Consider the following 13,380-nt stretch of genomic DNA (forward strand, 5'->3'; position numbering starts at 1 on the left):
TTGTGGGCGAGAACAAGCAGTTTGAATTGGATCCTATGATATATGGGCAGCCAGTGCAATGACTGGCACAGAGCAGAGGCATCCGAGTAGCGGTTAGCCAGATGGGTGACCCTGGCTGCTGCATTAAGGATTGACTGTAGAGGAGAGAGTCTAGTTAGGGGGAGACCAATTAATAGAGAGTTACAGTAGTCCAAGCGAGAGTGGATCAGGGCCACGGTGAGGGTTTTTGTCGTTTCCATTGTGAGAAAGGGGCGGATTCTAGAGATGTTCTTGAGGTGCAAGCGGCAGGAGCGGGCAAGAGATTGTATGTGGGAGGTGAAGGAGAGATCAGTGTCAAGTATAACCCCCAGGCAGCGGGCCTGCGGCCTAGGACTTATCGTTGTGCCACACACAGAGAGGCAGATGTCAGGTTGAGGAAAGTTGGAAGATGGAGAGAAAAGAAGAAGTTCAGTTTTGGAAAGGTTAAGTTTCAGATAGAGAGCAGACATGACATTGCAGACTGCAGTCAGGCAGTCACTGGTGTTCTGTAGTACAGCGGGGGTGAGCTCAGGGGAGGAGGTGTATAGCTGTGTGTCATCAGCATAAAGATGGTACTGAAAGCCAAATCTGCTGATGGTCTGACCAATTGGGGCAGTGTAGAGGGAGAAAAGAAGAGGGCCGAGGACTGAACCTTGAGGGACCCCAACAGTGAGAGGAAGAGGAGAAGATGTGGAGCCAGCAAATGATACGCTGAATGAGCGGCCAGAAAGATAGGATGAGAACAAGGAAAGAACAGTGTCCTTTAGGCCGATAGAATGGAGCATAGAGAGAAGGAGATGGTGGTCAACAGTGTCAAAGGCAGCAGAAAGGTCAAGAAGAATAAGCAGAGAGTGGTCACCGTTACGTTTTGCTGTCAATAGGTCATTGGTCACTTTGACAAGGGCAGTTTCTGTTGAGTGTAAAGGGCGGAAGCCAGACTGTAAAGGATCTAGAAGAGAGTGAGAGGACAGGTAGCGGGTGAGACGAGAGTAGACCAGGCGCTCCAAGAGTTTAGAGATGAAGGAGAGATTGGAGACTGGTCTGTAGTTGCTTGTGCAGGACGGATCAAGAGAAGGTTTTTTTAATAATGGAGTAATGATAGAGTGTTTGAGGGAGGAGGGGAAGATACCCGAAGAGAGAGAGAGATTGAAGATTTTAGTTAGGTGAGTGGCGACAACCGGAGAGAGGGACTGGAGTAGAGGTGTGGGGAAGGGATCAGTAGGGCAAGTTGTAGGACGAGAGGAGGATAGGAGCCTGGAGACTTCCTCTTCTGTGACTGGGTCAAATGTGGAAAGTGAGCTGGATGGAATATGGGGAGGGATGGGATTCACAGGGCTTGGTGGCTGGGAGCTGATCTCTTGCGGATGTCTCTTGCCCCGCTGCTGCCCCTGCAGGCGCCATTGTATTCTCTTTCCATTTCCTGGTCTCCCGTGCAGCCTGCATTACTGGCTTCAGCTCTTCTTGCCCCGCTGCTGCCCCTGCAGGCGTCATTGTATTCTCTTTCCATTTCCTGGTCTCCCGTGCAGCCTGCATTACTGGCTTCAGCTCCTCTTGCCCCGCTGCTGCCCCTGCAGGCGCCATTGTATTCTCTTTCCATTTCCTGGTCTCCCGTGCAGCCTGCATTACTGGCTTCAGCTCCTCTTGCCCCGCTGCTGCTCCTGCAGGCGTCATTGTATTCTCTTTTCATTGCTCCTGGTCTCCCGTGCAGCCTGCATTACTGGCTTCAGCTCCTCTTGCCCCGCTGCTGCCCCTGCAGGCGTCATTGTATTCTCTTTTCATTGCTCCTGGTCTCCTGTGCAGCCTGCATTACTGGCTTCAGCTCTTCTTGCCCCGCTGCTGCCCCTGCAGGCGTCATTGTATCCTCTTTCCATTCCCTGGTCTCCCGTGCAGCCTGACTTTACACTGGCTTCAGCTCTTCTTGCCCCGCTGCTGCCCCTGCAGGCGTCATTGTATCCTCTTTCCATTCCCTGGTCTCCCGTGCAGCCTGCATTACACTGGCTTCAGCTCTTCTTGCCCCGCTGCTGCCCCTGCAGGCGTCATTATATTCTCTTTCCATTCCCTGGTCTCCCGTGCAGCCTGACTTTACACTGGCTTCAGCTCTTCTTGCCCCGCTGCTGCCCCTGCAGGCGTCGTTGTATTCTCTTTCCATTTCCTGGGCTCCCGTGCAGCCTGCATTACACTGGCTTCAGCTCCTCTTGCCCCGCTGCTGCCCCTGCAGGCGTCGTTGTATTCTCTTTCCATTTCCTGGGCTCCCGTGCAGCCTGCATTACTGGCTTCAGCTCTTCTTGCCCCGCTGCTGCCCCTGCAGGCGTCATTGTATTCTCTTTTCATTGCTCCTGGTCTCCCGTGCAGCCTGCATTACTGGCTTCAGCTCTTCTTGCCCCGCTGCTGCCCCTGCAGGCGTCATTGTATTCTCTTTCCATTTCCTGGGCTCCCGTGCAGCCTGCATTACTGGCTTCAGCTCTTCTTGCCCCGCTGCTGCCCCTGCAGGCGTCATTGTATTCTCTTTCCATTTCCTGGTCTCCCGTGCAGCCTGCATTACACTGGCTTCAGCTCTTCTTGCCCCGCTGCTGCCCCTGCATGCGTCGTTGTATTCTCTTTTCATTGCTCCTGGTCTCCCGTGCAGCCTGACTTTACACTGGCTTCAGCTCCTCTTGCCCCGCTGCTGCCCCTGCAGGCGTCATTGTATTCTCTTTCCATTCCCTGGTCTCCCGTGCAGCCTGCATTACACTGGCTTCAGCTCCTCTTGCCCCGCTGCTGCCCCTGCAGGCGTCATTGTATTCTCTTTTCATTGCTCCTGGTCTCCCGTGCAGCCTGACTTTACACTGGCTTCAGCTCTTCTTGCCCCGCTGCTGCCCCTGCAGGCGGCATTGTATTCTCTTTCCATTGTTCCTGGTCTCCCGTGCAGCCTGCATTACTGGCTTCAGCTCTTCTTGCCCCGCTGCTGCCCCTGCAGGCGGCATTGTATTCTCTTTCCATTTCCTGGTCTCCCGTGCAGCCTGCATTACACTGGCTTCAGCTCTTCTTGCCCCGCTGCTGCCCCTGCAGGCGTCGTTGTATTCTCTTTCCATTTCCTGGTCTCCTGTGCAGCCTGCATTACACTGGCTTCAGCTCTTCTTGCCCCGCTGCTGCCCCTGCAGGCGTCATTGTATTCTCTTTTCATTGCTCCTGGTCTCCCGTGCAGCCTGCATTACTGGCTTCAGCTCTTCTTGCCCCGCTGCTGCCCCTGCAGGCGTCGTTGTATTCTCTTCCCATTTCCTGGGCTCCCGTGCAGCCTGCATTACACTGGCTTCAGCTCCTCTTGCCCCGCTGCTGCCCCTGCAGGCGTCGTTGTATTCTCTTTCCATTTCCTGGGCTCCCGTGCAGCCTGCATTACTGGCTTCAGCTCCTCTTGCCCCGCTGCTGCCCCTGCAGGCGTCGTTGTATTCTCTTTCCATTTCCTGGGCTCCCGTGCAGCCTGCATTACACTGGCTTCAGCTCCTCTTGCCCTGCTGCTGCCCCTGCAGGCGTCATTGTATTCTCTTTTCATTGCTCCTGGTCTCCCGTGCAGCCTGCATTACTGGCTTCAGCTCTTCTTGCCCCGCTGCTGCCCCTGCAGGCGTCATTGTATTCTCTTTTCATTGCTCCTGGTCTCCCGTGCAGCCTGCATTACTGGCTTCAGCTCTTCTTGCCCCGCTGCTGCCCCTGCAGGCGTCATTGTATTCTCTTTTCATTGCTCCTGGTCTCCCGTGCAGCCTGCATTACTGGCTTCAGCTCTTCTTGCCCCGCTGCTGCCCCTGCAGGCGTCGTTGTATTCTCTTTCCATTTCCTGGTCTCCCGTGCAGCCTGCATTACTGGCTTCAGCTCTTCTTGCCCCGCTGCTGCCCCTGCAGGCGTCATTGTATTCTCTTTTCATTGCTCCTGGTCTCCCGTGCAGCCTGCATTACTGGCTTCAGCTCTTCTTGCCCCGCTGCTGCCCCTGCAGGCGCCATTGTATTCTCTTTCCATTTCCTGGTCTCCCGTGCAGCCTGCATTACTGGCTTCAGCTCTTCTTGCCCCGCTGCTGCCCCTGCAGGCGTCATTGTATTCCCTTTCCATTTCCTGGTCTCCCGTGCAGCCTGCATTACACTGGCTTCAGCTCTTCTTGCCCCGCTGCTGCTCCTGCAGGCGTCATTGTATTCTCTTTTCATTGCTCCTGGTCTCCCGTGCAGCCTGCATTACTGGCTTCAGCTCCTCTTGCCCCGCTGCTGCCCCTGCAGGCGTCATTGTATCCTCTTTCCATTCCCTGGTCTCCCGTGCAGCCTGCATTACTGGCTTCAGCTCTTCTTGCCCCGCTGCTGCTCCTGCAGGCGTCATTGTATTCCCTTTCCATTTCCTGGTCTCCCGTGCAGCCTGCATTACACTGGCTTCAGCTCTTCTTGCCCCGCTGCTGCCCCTGCAGGCGTCATTGTATTCTCTTTCCATTCCCTGGTCTCCCGTGCAGCCTGCATTACACTGGCTTCAGCTCCTCTTGCCCCGCTGCTGCCCCTGCAGACGTCATTGTATTCTCTTTCCATTCCCTGGTCTCCCGTGCAGCCTGCATTACACTGGCTTCAGCTCTTCTTGCCCCGCTGCTGCCCCTGCAGGCGTCATTGTATTCTCTTTCCATTCCCTGGTCTCCCGTGCAGCCTGCATTACACTGGCTTCAGCTCTTCTTGCCCCGCTGCTGCCCCTGCAGGCGTCATTGTATTCTCTTTCCATTTCCTGGTCTCCCGTGCAGCCTGCATTACTGGCTTCAGCTCCTCTTGCCCCGCTGCTGCCCCTGCAGGCGTCGTTGTATTCTCTTTCCATTTCCTGGTCTCCCGTGCAGCCTGCATTACTGGCTTCAGCTCTTCTTGCCCCGCTGCTGCTCCTGCAGGCGTCATTGTATTCTCTTTTCATTGCTCCTGGTCTCCCGTGCAGCCTGCATTACTGGCTTCAGCTCTTCTTGCCCCGCTGCTGCCCCTGCAGGCGTCATTATATTCTCTTTCCATTCCCTGGTCTCCCGTGCAGCCTGCATTACACTGGCTTCAGCTCTTCTTGCCCCGCTGCTGCCCCTGCAGGCGTCATTGTATCCTCTTTCCATTCCCTGGTCTCCCGTGCAGCCTGCATTACTGGCTTCAGCTCCTCTTGCCCCGCTGCTGCTCCTGCAGGCGTCATTGTATTCCCTTTCCATTTCCTGGTCTCCCGTGCAGCCTGCATTACACTGGCTTCAGCTCTTCTTGCCCCGCTGCTGCCCCTGCAGGCGTCATTGTATTCTCTTTCCATTCCCTGGTCTCCCGTGCAGCCTGCATTACACTGGCTTCAGCTCTTCTTGCCCCGCTGCTGCCCCTGCAGGCGTCGTTGTATTCTCTTTTCATTGCTCCTGGTCTCCCGTGCAGCCTGCATTACTGGCTTCAGCTCCTCTTGCCCTGCTGCTGCCCCTGCAGGCGTCATTGTATTCTCTTTTCATTGCTCCTGGTCTCCCGTGCAGCCTGCATTACACTGGCTTCAGCTCTTCTTGCCCCGCTGCTGCCCCTGCAGGCGTCATTGTATTCCCTTTTCATTGCTCCTGGTCTCCCGTGCAGCCTGACTTTACACTGGCTTCAGCTCTTCTTGCCCCGCTGCTGCCCCTGCAGGCGTCATTGTATCCTCTTTCCATTCCCTGGTCTCCCGTGCAGCCTGCATTACACTGGCTTCAGCTCTTCTTGCCCCGCTGCTGCCCTTGCAGGCGTCATTGTATTCTCTTTCCATTGCTCCTGGTCTCCCGTGCAGCCTGCATTACTGGCTTCATCTCCTCTTGCCCCGCTGCTGCCCCTGCAGGCGTCGTTGTATTCTCTTTTCATTGCTCCTGGTCTCCCGTGCAGCCTGCATTACACTGGCTTCAGCTCTTCTTGCCCCGCTGCTGCCCCTGCAGACGTCATTGTATTCTCTTTCCATTCCCTGGTCTCCCGTGCAGCCTGCATTACTGGCTTCAGCTCCTCTTGCCCCGCTGCTGCCCCTGCAGGCGCCATTGTATTCTCTTTCCATTGCTCCTGGTCTCCCGTGCAGCCTGCATTACACTGGCTTCATCTCTTCTTGCCCCGCTGCTGCCCCTGCAGACGTCATTGTATTCTCTTTTCATTGCTCCTGGTCTCCCGTGCAGCCTGCATTACTGGCTTCAGCTCTTCTTGCCCCGCTGCTGCCCCTGCAGGCGTCATTGTATTCTCTTTCCATTCCCTGGTCTCCCGTGCAGCCTGCATTACACTGGCTTCAGCTCTTCTTGCCCCGCTGCTGCCCCTGCAGGCGTCATTGTATTCTCTTTTCATTGCTCCTGGTCTCCCGTGCAGCCTGCATTACTGGCTTCAGCTCTTCTTGCCCCGCTGCTGCCCCTGCAGGCATCGTTGTATTCTCTTTCCATTTCCTGGGCTCCCGTGCAGCCTGCATTACTGGCTTCAGCTCCTCTTGCCCCGCTGCTGCCCCTGCAGGCGTCGTTGTATTCTCTTTCCATTTCCTGGGCTCCCGTGCAGCCTGCATTACTGGCTTCAGCTCCTCTTGCCCCGCTGCTGCCCCTGCAGGCGTCGTTGTATTCTCTTTCCATTTCCTGGGCTCCCGTGCAGCCTGCATTACTGGCTTCAGCTCCTCTTGCCCCGCTGCTGCCCCTGCAGGCGTCGTTGTATTCTCTTTCCATTTCCTGGGCTCCCGTGCAGCCTGCATTACACTGGCTTCAGCTCCTCTTGCCCCGCTGCTGCCCCTGCAGACGTCATTGTATTCTCTTTCCATTGCTCCTGGTCTCCCGTGCAGCCTGCATTACTGGCTTCAGCTCCTCTTGCCCCGCTGCTGCCCCTGCAGGCGTCATTGTATTCCCTTTTCATTGCTCCTGGTCTCCCGTGCAGCCTGCATTACTGGCTTCAGCTCTTCTTGCCCCGCTGCTGCTCCTGCAGGCGTCATTATATTCTCTTTCCATTTCCTGGGCTCCCGTGCAGCCTGCATTACACTGGCTTCAGCTCTTCTTGCCCCGCTGCTGCCCCTGCAGACGTCATTGTATTCTCTTTCCATTTCCTGGTCTCCCGTGCAGCCTGCATTACTGGCTTCATCTCCTCTTGCCCCGCTGCTGCCCCTGCAGGCGTCGTTGTATTCTCTTTTCATTGCTCCTGGTCTCCCGTGCAGCCTGCATTACTGGCTTCAGCTCTTCTTGCCCCGCTGCTGCTCCTGCAGGCGTCATTATATTCTCTTTCCATTTCCTGGTCTCCCGTGCAGCCTGCATTACACTGGCTTCAGCTCTTCTTGCCCCGCTGCTGCCCCTGCAGACGTCATTGTATTCTCTTTTCATTGCTCCTGGTCTCCCGTGCAGCCTGCATTACACTGGCTTCAGCTCCTCTTGCCCCGCTGCTGCCCCTGCAGGCGTCATTGTATTCTCTTTTCATTGCTCCTGGTCTCCCGTGCAGCCTGCATTACACTGGCTTCAGCTCTTCTTGCCCCGCTGCTGCCCCTGCAGGCGTCATTGTATTCTCTTTCCATTCCCTGGTCTCCCGTGCAGCCTGCATTACTGGCTTCAGCTCTTCTTGCCCCGCTCCTGCCCCTGCAGACGCCATTGTATTCTCTTTCCATTTCCTGGTCTCCCGTGCAGCCTGCATTACTGGCTTCAGCTCTTCTTGCCCCGCTGCTGCCCCTGCAGGCGTCATTGTATTCTCTTTTCATTGCTCCTGGTCTCCCGTGCAGCCTGCATTACACTGGCTTCAGCTCTTCTTGCCCCGCTGCTGCCCCTGCAGGCGTCGTTGTATTCTCTTTCCATTTCCTGGGCTCCCGTGCAGCCTGCATTACTGGCTTCAGCTCTTCTTGCCCCGCTGCTGCTCCTGCAGGCGTCATTGTATCCTCTTTCCATTTCCTGGTCTCCTGTGCAGCCTGCATTACACTGGCTTCAGCTCCTCTTGCCCCGCTGCTGCCCCTGCAGGCGTCGTTGTATTCTCTTTCCATTTCCTGGGCTCCCGTGCAGCCTGCATTACTGGCTTCAGCTCCTCTTGCCCCGCTGCTGCCCCTGCAGGCGTCGTTGTATTCTCTTTCCATTTCCTGGGCTCCCGTGCAGCCTGCATTACACTGGCTTCAGCTCCTCTTGCCCCGCTGCTGCCCCTGCAGGCGTCATTGTATTCCCTTTTCATTGCTCCTGGTCTCCCGTGCAACCTGCATTACTGGCTTCAGCTCTTCTTGCCCCGCTCCTGCCCCTGCAGGCGTCATTGTATTCTCTTTTCATTGCTCCTGGTCTCCCGTGCAGCCTGCATTACTGGCTTCAGCTCCTCTTGCCCCGCTGCTGCCCCTGCAGGCGTCATTGTATTCTCTTTCCATTCCCTGGTCTCCCGTGCAGCCTGCATTACACTGGCTTCAGCTCTTCTTGCCCCGCTGCTGCCCCTGCAGGCGTCATTGTATTCTCTTTCCATTCCCTGGTCTCCCGTGCAGCCTGCATTACACTGGCTTCAGCTCTTCTTGCCCCGCTGCTGCCCCTGCAGGCGTCATTGTATTCTCTTTCCATTTCCTGGTCTCCCGTGCAGCCTGCATTACACTGGCTTCAGCTCTTCTTGCCCCGCTGCTGCCCCTGCAGGCGTCATTGTATCCTCTTTCCATTGCTCCTGGTCTCCCGTGCAGCCTGCATTACTGGCTTCAGCTCCTCTTGCCCCGCTGCTGCCCCTGCAGGCGTCATTGTATTCTCTTTCCATTTCCTGGTCTCCCGTGCAGCCTGCATTACTGGCTTCAGCTCCTCTTGCCCCGCTCCTGCCCCTGCAGGCGTCATTGTATTCTCTTTCCATTTCCTGGTCTCCCGTGCAGCCTGCATTACTGGCTTCAGCTCTTCTTGCCCCGCTCCTGCCCCTGCAGGCGTCATTGTATTCTCTTTCCATTTCCTGGTCTCCCGTGCAGCCTGCATTACTGGCTTCAGCTCCTCTTGCCCCGCTGCTGCCCCTGCAGGCGTCATTGTATTCTCTTTCCATTTCCTGGTCTCCCGTGCAGCCTGCATTACACTGGCTTCAGCTCCTCTTGCCCCGCTGCTGCCCCTGCAGGCGTCGTTGTATTCTCTTCCCATTTCCTGGTCTTCTTAATGCTCCCGATTCTTCCTTCTTTTAGGGATTGTTCCTGATTAGTGAGAATATACTGTTGTAAAACCTCCCATCCCTCTTGCACGTTTCTGTCCTTTGGATCATTGGCCATTGGACCTTTCCTTCTCGATTTCTGAGTCCATTAAAATCTGCCTTTCTACAGTCAACCCTCAGGCGGGCTTTGCACACTACGACACTGCAGGTGCGATGTCGGTGGGGTCAAATTGAAAGTGACGCACATCCGGCGTCGCAGTCCATATTGTAGTGTGCAAATCCTTTTTCATACGATTAACGAGCGCAAAAGCGTTGTTATTGTATGATCGGTGCAGGGTCCGACATTTCCATAATTTGCCAGCGGTGACAGGTACGATGTTGTTCCTCGCTCCTGCGGCCGCGCACATCGCTGTGTATGAAGCCGCAGGAGCGAGGAACATATCCTTACCTGCACCTCGCTGGCTATGCGGAAGGAGGTGGGCGGGATGTTTACATACTATTCATCTCCGCCCCTCCGCTGCTATTGGCCGCCTGCCGTGTGACGTCGCTGTGACGCTGCACGACCCGCCCCCTTAGGAAGGAGGCGGGTCGCTGGCCAGAGCGACGTCGCAGGGCAGGTGAGTGCGTGTGAAGCTGCCGTAGCGATAATGTTCACTACGGCAGCAATCACAAGGATATCGCAGCTGCGATGGGGGCGGGGACTATCACACTCGGCATCATAGCATCGGCTTGCAATGTCGCAACGTGCAAGGTACCCCTTAAGGCCGCTTTACACACTGCGATATCAGTACCAATATCGCCAGCGTGCGTATGCGCCCCCATCGGTAGTGCGACACGGGCAAATCTCTCCCCGTGTCGCACAACATCGCTCGGACCCGTCACACTACTTACCTTCCCTGCGACGTTGCTGTGGCCGAAGAACTGCCTCCTTTCTAAGGGGGTGGTCCGTGCGGCGTCACAGCAGCATCACTGAACCATCGCCCAATAGCAGCAGAGGGGCGGAGATGAGCAGGACGTAACATCCCGCCCACCTCCTTCCTTCCGCATAGCGGCCGGTAGGCAGGTAAGGAGAGGATCCTCGTTCCTGCGGTGTCACATGGAGCGATGTGTGCTTCCGCAGGAACGAGGAACAACTTCGCTACTGCTGCAGTAACGATAATCGAGAATGGACCCCCTATGTCACCAATGAGCGATTTAGCACGTTTTTGCGACAATGCAAAATCGCTCATAGGTGTCACACGCAGCAACATCGCTAAAGCGGCCGGATGTGCGTCACAAAATCCGCGACCCCAACGAGATCACTGTAGCGATGTCGCAGCGTGTAAAGCCCCCTTTAGTCCGCGTCCTCGCAGGTCGTCCTCCTCTTTACACTGGAGGATAGCACGATTGCTGCCTCCTAAATTCCCAGCACCTGGGCTAGCTCCAAGATGGCAGAGCTCTTGTCCTCTCTTCTACTTTTTGAAAGAGAAAGTTGTCAGCGACAGAAGAGAACATTTTCAAGCTCGTTACTTTTGCTTGCTTTAGCTCGGATCTTTGGAGAGATTCGCTTTCCTAACCTACAATGTGGCCCCTCCTCGCCTCTTATTAAGCCGCTGCTTATAAATAACTTGTATCGTTCTAGCCTTGTATTCCAACCATGTATCGCCCCAGCAAGTCTCAGTGCAATCGATGACATCACACCTCTCCTCCTGTGTCACCCCCCGAGTCTCAGTGCAATCGATGACATCACACCTCTCCTCCTGTGTCACCCCCCGAGTCTCAGTGCAATCGATGACATCACATCTCTCCTCCTGTGTCACCCCCCGAGTCTCAGTGCAATCGATGACATCACATCTCTCCTCCTGTGTCACCCCCCGAGTCTCGGTGATATTGATGACATCACATCTCTCCTCCTGTGTTATCCCCAAGTCTCAGTGCAATCGATGACATCACATCTCTCCTCCTGTGTCACCCCCCGAGTCTCAGTGCAATCGATGACATCACATCTCTCCTCCTGTGTCACCCCCCGAGTCTCAGTGCAATCGATGACATCACATCTCTCCTCCTGTGTCACCCCCCGAGTCTCAGTGCAATCGATGACATCACATCTCTCCTCCTGTGTCACCCCCCGAGTCTCAGTGCAATCGATGACATCACATCTCTCCTCCTGTGTCACCCCCCGAGTCTCAGTGCAATCGATGACATCACATCTCTCCTCCTGTGTCACCCCCCGAGTCTCAGTGCAATCGATGACATCACATCTCTCCTCCTGTGTCACCCCCCGAGTCTCAGTGCAATCGATGACATCACACCTCTCCTCCTGTGTCATCCCCGAGTCTCAGTGCAATCGATGACATCACACCTCTCCTCCTGTGTCACCCCCCCGAGTCTCAGTGCAATCGATGACATCACATCTCTCCTCCTGTGTCATCCCCGAGTCTCAGTGATATTGATGACATCACATCTCTCCTCCTGTGTCACCCCCCGAGTCTCAGTGATATTGATGACATCACACCTCTCCTCCTGTGTCATCCCCCGAGTCTCAGTGCAATCGATGACATCACACCTCTCCTCCTGTGTCATCCCCCGAGTCTCAGTGCAATCGATGACATCACACCTCTCCTCCTGTGTCACCCCCCGAGTCTCAGTGCAATCGATGACATCACATCTCTCCTCCTGTGTCACCCCCCGAGTCTCAGTGCAATCGATGACATCACATCTCTCCTCCTGTGTCACCCCCCGAGTCTCAGTGCAATCGATGACATCACATCTCTCCTCCTGTGTCACCCCCCGAGTCTCAGTGCAATCGATGACATCACATCTCTCCTCTTGTGTCATCCCCCGAGTCTCAGTGCAATCGATGACATCACATCTCTCCTCCTGTGTCACCCCCCGAGTCTCGGTGATATTGATGACATCACATCTCTCCTCCTGTGTCACCCCCGAGTCTCAGTGCAATCGATGACATCACATCTCTCCTCCTGTGTCACCCCCGAGTCTCAGTGCAATCGATGACATCACATCTCTCCTCCTGTGTCATCCCCCGAATCTCAGTGCAATCGATGACATCACACCTGTCCTCCTGTGTCACCCCCGAGTCTCAGTGCAATCGATGACATCACATCTCTCCTCCTGTGTCATCCCCCGAGTCTCAGTGCAATCGATGACATCACACCTCTCCTACTGTGTCACCCCCGAGTCTCAGTGCAATCGATGACATCACATCTCTCCTCCTGTGTCATCCCCCGAGTCTCAGTGCAATCGATGACATCACATCTCTCCTCCTGTGTCATCCCCCGAGTCTCAGTGCAATCGATGACATCACATCTCTCCTCCTGTGTCATCCCCGAGTCTCAGTGCAATCGATGACATCACATCTCTCCTCCTGTGTCACCCCCCGAGTCTCAGTGCAATCGATGACATCACATCTCTCCTCCTGAGTTATACCCGAGTCTGAGTGCAATCGATTACATCACATCTCTCCTCCTGTGTCATCCCCCGAGTCTCAGTGCAATCGATGACATCACATCTCTCCTCCTGTGTTATCCCCGAGTCTGAGTGCAATCGATGACATCACATCTCTCCTCCTGTGTCATCCCCCGAGTCTCAGTGATATTGATGACATCACATCTCTCCTCCTGTGTCATCCCCGAGTCTCAGTTCAATCGATGACATCACATCTCTCCTCCTGTGTCACCCCCCGAGTCTCAGTGCAATCGATGACATCACATCTCTCCTCCTGTGTCATCCCCCGAGTCTCAGTGCAATCGATGACATCACATCTCTCCTCCTGTGTCATCCCCCGAGTCTCAGTGCAATCGATGACATCACATCTCTCCTCCTGTGTCATCCCCGAGTCTCAGTGCAATCGATGACATCACATCTCTCCTCCTGTGTCACCCCCCGAGTCTCAGTGCAATCGATGACATCACATCTCTCCTCCTGAGTTATACCCGAGTCTGAGTGCAATCGATTACATCACATCTCTCCTCCTGTGTCATCCCCCGAGTCTCAGTGCAATCGATGACATCACATCTCTCCTCCTGTGTTATCCCCGAGTCTGAGTGCAATCGATGACATCACATCTCTCCTCCTGTGTCATCCCACGAGTCTCAGTGATATTGATGACATCACATCTCTCCTCCTGTGTCATCCCCGAGTCTCAGTTCAATCGATGACATCACATCTCTCCTCCTGTGTCACCCCCCGAGTCTCAGTGCAATCGATGACATCACACCTCTCCTCCTGTGTCATCCCCGATTCTCAGTGCAATCGATGACATCACATCTCTTCTCCTGTGTCACCCCCCGAGTCTCAGTGCAATCGATGACATCACACCTCTCCTCCT

The 13,380-nt window shown here is 55.3% G+C and overlaps 1 protein-coding gene across 29 annotated transcripts in view; it reads right to left on the reverse strand.

The window, feature by feature from the left end:
* ATRNL1 (attractin like 1) overlaps positions 1-13,380 on the reverse strand; it is a 721,691-nt gene that overhangs the window by 287,428 nt on the left and 420,883 nt on the right. The window lies entirely within an intron of this gene.

This window comes from Anomaloglossus baeobatrachus, chromosome 5, assembly GCF_048569485.1.
Source record: "Anomaloglossus baeobatrachus isolate aAnoBae1 chromosome 5, aAnoBae1.hap1, whole genome shotgun sequence".
NCBI lineage: Eukaryota > Metazoa > Chordata > Amphibia > Anura > Aromobatidae > Anomaloglossus > Anomaloglossus baeobatrachus.